The sequence below is a fragment of the Arachis hypogaea genome, chromosome 19 (assembly GCF_003086295.3).
Source record: "Arachis hypogaea cultivar Tifrunner chromosome 19, arahy.Tifrunner.gnm2.J5K5, whole genome shotgun sequence".
Lineage (NCBI taxonomy): Eukaryota > Viridiplantae > Streptophyta > Magnoliopsida > Fabales > Fabaceae > Arachis > Arachis hypogaea.
This window is the reverse complement of record NC_092054.1, coordinates 66237086-66244553: the sequence shown is the minus strand read 5'-3', so window position 1 is coordinate 66244553 and position 7468 is coordinate 66237086.

Genomic DNA, 7468 nt, shown 5'->3' with positions numbered 1-7468 from the left:
TTCCCATTTTATTTCCTTAGCTTTCTTTCTATAACTCCTCAGAATAGATCACTATGACTCTCTCAAACACAGCATCATCACTACTTTGGTCCAAGATCAAGGATTTTCATCGAGAAGACAGCATGATGATGGAGGCATGTCCAAATGATGTTGACACCACAAGCAGAGAGGAAGGTTGAAAGAACATTATTTGTTTTTCTGCCCTCTAGGCAAGTCTGATGCTTGGCTTATTATTATTTAATTCTCATGTCCTTGATCTGTTGGTTTTGCTTAGAATCCAGCAATAAGAGGCATCTTGTGATTCTTTTTATTACATTTTATTCCTAAGTTTAATGTTCTGTTTCATGTGTACCTCTTCGCCTCCCAAGTCTTCTATATATTTGTATGTTCCTCTCTTCTTTTCTCTTCATTATTATATATATTACTTGTATGAAATATTCAAAGTCTTTCTACCTCAGTTTTTGCAGTTGTTGTTCAATTTGATTCTTAATTTGCTGTATTATCTTTTTATGTATTTCCAAGGATATATATCTCCCTTCTTATTCTCTGTTCTATCTAAAAATGAAATCTGGATTCTTAGCTTCCTAGAATCGTATACCGTGTTTTTATAACTGCATCAATATATTTATTCTTAATGTATGCGTTGTATTGATGATTATATTATATACAACTGGAATGTTAGATAAAATTGCTTATTAGTTTCTGTAAGATAATTAATCAAACGACGGCATGTGCTGGAATTATTACAGTTGTGCCTGTAAGAATAATAATGCATCTATATAAAATACTAATAAGTCGTACGTATTGATTGTTTACCTAAAATAAGTGAGGAATAGAAATAAAGAATGAATTACATACAAAAGCAATGCAACCTAAATATCATTACCTGTACAATATATTCAATCAATTTATAGACCTATATTTTATTAGTTGGATATATTGATTGTGTCAGTTTTAATATAAGAATGCATTATAAGCACGTATAGGACATGTGTCAAAGTTATTTTGAAAGATGGATTTAGTTAAAATGTGTATTGAAGTTTTTTAAGAATAAATTAATTTATTTTTTTTAATCAAAGATACCGTAATTGCATTTCAAGCAAAGAACCAAAATGATCCTTATAGCGCTATTAAAATTTATCTTCAGAATTCATGTTAGTTAAATTTTTAAAAACAAATTATATTGTGAATGTTGTGGGAGGAATAATAAACTATCCAAATAACTATGAGAAGATAATAGTAACATCCTACCACATAAAACTTTACACTATAATTATAAATCAGTGGTGGTGAGGTATTACGATATCTAATACGAAAAAGTACATACGTAATATTTGAAAAAATATAATTTAATTAGGAACCTGTGAAAAGGATAAGCAAAACGAAAATCGCATCATACTTAAAAATATTAACGACAAAGGCGTCGATATACAGAAAACGAAATATATATACACAAACACATAGAATTCCAAAAGAGATATATAGCAAGTACTAGTCTCGACCCACGAAGAAAAAACTGGCTAGAAAGTATATTACAGAACCAGAAACTAAACAAACCATAATCCTGTTTCTCCAAAGATCAACCTCTAAAAGGAATATACATATACATATACAAAGTGGAGAAGTAAATAGCACTAAGCATACAATACAAAATATAAAGGAGCATTTGCTATCCATGAGGAACCAGCACGCTCGACAAGGTGCATCACGTCATGTATCTGAAAAACAGAAAATTTCTAAAACGAGTGAGAATCAAAAGGTTCCCAGCAGGGTAACAGTTTTAAATAGAGACGTTGTAAAACTATATGAACCCACTAGGCAATCCTAAACTCCAACAAACAATACCCAAGCAAAAGGTCATGCTAATACAAAATAGGGTAATTAAGTTAAGCACTCTACTTAGTAATCCAAAAGCTCAGTTCCCCAACACTTATTCCAGTCTTTCTCTTTTCAATATCATAGTCCAACAACATTCAATTCAGTAATTTATTCAGTAGTAGCAAGCACAATAATTAGTAGAGTGCAAACACAATCAAGAACAATTACAATACATACAACAATTAACAGTTAAACAGAGATATACACATAGACTATCCAAGTACAACATGCACACCCAAACAATTTCACATAAATACACATGATACATGCCTGTCCTACTGGCCATGAGCTCACATGTCGGTTAAACTGCCAGAACCTAACACATCCAGGAGGCATAACCCGGACTTATCACATGACGGTCTAAGAGGGATAGTCCCGGTTACCTTTTCCTTAGAGGTATCGCTATCCGGGATGCATGCTCGGTCACCCTTACAACCATAGAGAACCATGCACAAGTGGAATTAACCACCATCCTTGCTCTGGTATAACTCAGCTCAGTGTGCATGTAATGACCCGTATTTTTGAAAATCTAAATATAAATAAGTTATAATATATTTTATTAATTTGAGTTCCCTATAGTTTTACCGAATTTTCAATTAGGTCCATATACTTTTTTTCTTTTCAATTGAGTCCCTATATGTTAATATTTTTTCAATTAAGTCCCTTTCATGAGAATAACGTTAAAGATAACAGAATATTCTAGGTAAAAAATGAATATTCTGATGATTTAGTTGTAATAGCTAGTTGAACAAACATATATTTTTTTTCAAAATAGCAAAAGAGCCCCTTGCATCTTATCCCAAAGAAAAAAAACCTAGCTAGCCGTCAGTTGCTCTGTGGAGATCGCGTTCACTGTCATCTTCTGCGTGGGTCTGTCGTCTTCATCCCTCTATGGCGTCGTCTGCAGCAGACGCTTGGTGGTCAGCCGTCCGTCGCCTCCTTTTCTCTGCGTTGGTCTGTTCTACATTATCCGTTCGGAGGTCTTCTGCGCTATTTTCCCATCCAAGCAGTCGCCGTCCCTCGCGATGCTTCGCCTCGCCTGACGTTGCTGGCCTCTCGTCCCCGTGCTGCGCCTTTCCTCGATCTCCCTGTACTCGATCTGTCACAAAACAAGTAACATATAACATTTGATTTTTTTTTTCAGTTTTTAAAACTTGATGTAACATGTTTATGCTAATTTTAATTTTCAAAAAATATGGCATTGGTTGAGCACCTATTTTTTGAATTGATTTCTGGATTGTTTTGATATAGTAATTTAGGATTTACAATATGAATATTTATGTACAGAAATTTTGTTAATTGGTGAATTGACATATAAATTAATTTTTTGCTAATGATGAATTTTGTTTATTGTTGATTGTTGATTGTTGTTGCTATGATGATGCTACTTTATTAGGATTCTGTTTCTCTTTTTTTTAATGTAGTGATGGGAGATTCGGATTTTATCATCATGGTGGCAGGTTTCAGGTATTTCTACTGAATTTGGGTTTGGTTGGTGATGCGAAAACTGTTGTGGATACTTTAAATAAGGAGATTAAGGATGATCCTTTTTATTTGGCCAGGAACCACCTTGGGTGGAAGCTGTATGAAGGAAGTCTAAGGATAATGTGGTGAAGATAGAGGCTCATATTGCTAAGGATGTTGTGCCATTCAATTTCTTGACACCCTTATCTTTAGTTATATTTTCATCATCATATAATGGAATGGTTTTTATTTTAGTATATACATTATTGTTAAGTAACAACTAGAATTAAGATCTTATATGAGTGTCTTGCCATGCCTGAGTCTTCTTTCACTATGAGTGTCCTGCCAGGATCCATCCAAAGGAGGTGGAACTTGTGGATTTAATACACAGACAGAGAGTTTCATGTGCCTCTATGAGAATAGAAATTCCACTACTCAGTGCAAAGGTATCTTACAACCTCAATAATATAATTCTGCCCTTTTAGTAAAGTAATGATCATGAATTGGATTTTATATGTTATTTTGCAGATTATAATGTTGCACAGCACAATACGAGGGCACATGTAATTGCAGGTTGTTACTGCTAATTGAAGTGGTGTATTGATTATTGTTCATAAAAAACTTTTTCAAGTTGAAAATGAGGGTAATGTGTTGTGTCTGTAGGAACAGTAACTAGCATTTCTGTTACTGGGGCATTTGGAATTGGAGCAGGTATCTGCTACTTGAAGAAAGTGAGAGCTAAAGCATCAGTAACATGTAGAGTCCAAAGCAATGAGAACAGACTCTTCTGTCTGATATATAATTCTTTCTTTAGAAAAAGTTACGTTAAATAAATTTTTTATCTTGTTGTATTGTATAAAATTTGATTTGTTATATTTTTGAGAATAATTTTGACAATTCATATTTCAATACTATAGACAACACCATATATTATACGTTTATGTATTTGTTTACGCTTTAATTTTCCGTGCCATCTTTATGTATGTATTTGACGACCACAAGTACATTGAATGAAAAAGGACTTTGGTAGACGAATCATTACAATTTTTATCCATTTTCTTGATATCTTGTTATAAATACAAGCCTCCAAAGGAGGAAATGTTAATGAAACGGATTAACATGCTCTGCCAACAACACAACTTAAGGGACCTGCATTGAGAGTTATTGTTGGCACCATGTACGCTCGAACAGCACTAAAATATTGAGTATTTGAATAATTTGGGGCACAATTCCCATATCCGGACAAAATATGCACCATTCTCCAGTTTTGCTTGGCTTCTCTCTTTGTAATCTGTCATCCAATGACCAATAATACAATACTACTCATCAGTTAATACATTTATTGGGTGTTGGATTTCATGGTAATGCTTAATTCATTTGCTACCTGTTTTGTGTTATCGTTATTTGGCGCTATATAAACGTTCCCTTCGCTTACAATGGTTGGATTAGAACTCCCTCCCATAGCATACATTTTCTACTCATCATATTGGTTGTTGACCACATGGGTGTAACCAAATATTTATAGTTTTATCGAATTTTCAATTAAGTTCCTATACGTTTTTTTTTTAATTAGGTCCCTAAGGGTATACAAGTAATTTCACAGTTTACTAACATTTTTTTGACGTTTAACGTTAATAGGGACTAAATTGAAAAAAAAATAATGTATAGGGACCCAATTGAAAAGAAAAAAAGTATAGGGACCTAGTTAAAAATTCGGTGAAACTATAGGGACCTGCAGAGTAATTAAACCTTGATTTTTTAATAATTAGAGTTTAAATTAATTAAAATTTTTATATAATTTTTATTATAATGAGATATTTTGAGAAAAGATAAAATTATTATTATTATTATTATTATTATTATTATTATTATTATTATTATTATTACTATTATTATTATATTGATATTTTATTCAACCCGCTAAATTAAAATAAGAATTTGTTTAATAATATTATTACTGAGTTCAAAATCTGTAGGTACGAGTAAATATTGGCACTCTTTGATGAACATAGCTCTGCTAATGCTTCATCGTATATCTTTTATTATTATGTTACAAATGTCATTTATATTAGTAACTCATATATATTATCACTATATATATTATTATTTGTATTTTAAAATATTGATGATAGCCGAAAGTGGTGTTGCAAGTATAGTTCCAAATCCACAATCAACCAACATCAAAGTTTAAAATAAAGGATGTCACAATCCAAAACAAATAATAACCGGGGGTTTTAATTCCCGGGTCGTCTTCCCTCGGACAATGCAATTAAAGTGCACATTCTTGGTTGTGAAATCAAGGGGGTTTTGAAGTATAGAACAAAAGATTAAAAGAACTAAGAAATAAAAGAAGTAACCAATGATCAAAAAGGAGATTAATGCATTTAAAGGGAAGTAAGATCAAAACTAATGAAAATGCTATAAATGCATAAAAGATCCTTGACTTGGAAATGAGAGTTACAGAATCCTATCATCATCATAACCACAACTATGGCAACTATGATGAGTCAATCTTACTTCGTCAATCCCTAACATCGAGGAGTAAGTCAAGCAAGCATAATTGACTTTGATCCATAAGTCCTAACTAACTTACTAATTACTTAGTAAAAAGCTACCGCCAATGGAAACAAGAGCTAACTAACTACCTAAGAATTACCACTAAATGTCGGATATTATGACTCTAGTATCCTAGGAACTCATTTTCCAAGCCATGGTGTGAAAATCTACTCAAAATTATTAAGTGGCATTTTCACAAACACTTGGTGGGTGTAAAAGCAAAACATAAGAAATTGCAAAGGAAAATGAAAACTATAACCAAACTATTCACAAAATCAACAATAAACATTCAATGAAGCAAATAGAAATCACAAAACACCAAATTCATAAGCAAAAGATTCAAGAAATCAAAATTACATATATTAACAAGTAACTTGAACTAAGAGCGAAATGTAGCAAAAGTAATGTAATTAAAGAGGAAATTAAGAAGTACTTATAATAACGATGAGCAAAATCCAAGATCAAACCTTAACTATAAAATGCTATAATGAAAATTTAAGTAAACCCTAAGAGAGAATTTCTAATCTACACTACTCCTACTCCTAATGTGTTTTTCTATCTAAAAGTGAGCTCTCTAAACTAATGCTTTGATATGGAATGAAGTCCCCTTCATATAGCACTCCAAGATGGCTTCAGCACTCCGAAAATTGGGCCAAGAAAGCCCCAAATTCGCAAGCCACGTGACTTTTTAATGAAGTCACCTACAGGGACTTGTGCGTACATACAGATGTGTGCGTATGCACACTTGCTGATTTTTCCACTTGTGCATACGCACACTTGACTGTGTGCTTCTCCATTGTTTTCTTCATGTGTTCTCCTGTGCATATGCACACTTGACTATGGGCTTCTCCATTGTTTTCTTCATGTGTTCTCCTGTGCATATGCACACTTGACTATGGGCTTCTCCATTGTTTTCTTCATGTGTTCTCCCTTTTTGCATGCTTCTTTCCACTTCTACCAAACCATTCTTGCCTAATTGAGCTGAAATCACTTAACAAAACATGTCATGGCATCAAATGGCATAAAAGTAGAATTAAAATGATCAATTTAAGTACAAAAATGCATGTTTTCACATTTAGGTTCAAATTAGAGAGAAATCACACAAGTATGCTATTTTAGTGATTAGGTGTGAGTTTATGTGATGAAATCCGTCCAATTCAAACCAAAAATTATCATCAAATATGGAATCATCAATTCCTCCACATTTAAACAATAGCATGTCCTCATGCTAAACACAAACAAGGAGAATGATCAAAGGGTAACAACTTATTGAATGCACCTATCTATACTATAGTATCCTATTAAATTGGAGAAAACAAACAATCAAATTCCAAGCAAGTATATGAACATATAGGGCTAAACAAAGAAATAATTCAATGTAATCACAATCCAAAGAATTGATTCGAATCTCAAAATGAAGCAACTTGCAAGAATTCATAATAAGAGGTGTTGAAACATAGAATTGAGTAATCGAACCCTCATTAAATGTGTATAACTCTCAACGCTCAGTGTTTAGGGTTGATTTCACTCAAGTCTCCTCTAATCATACTTTCTAAGATTTGCTCTTCAT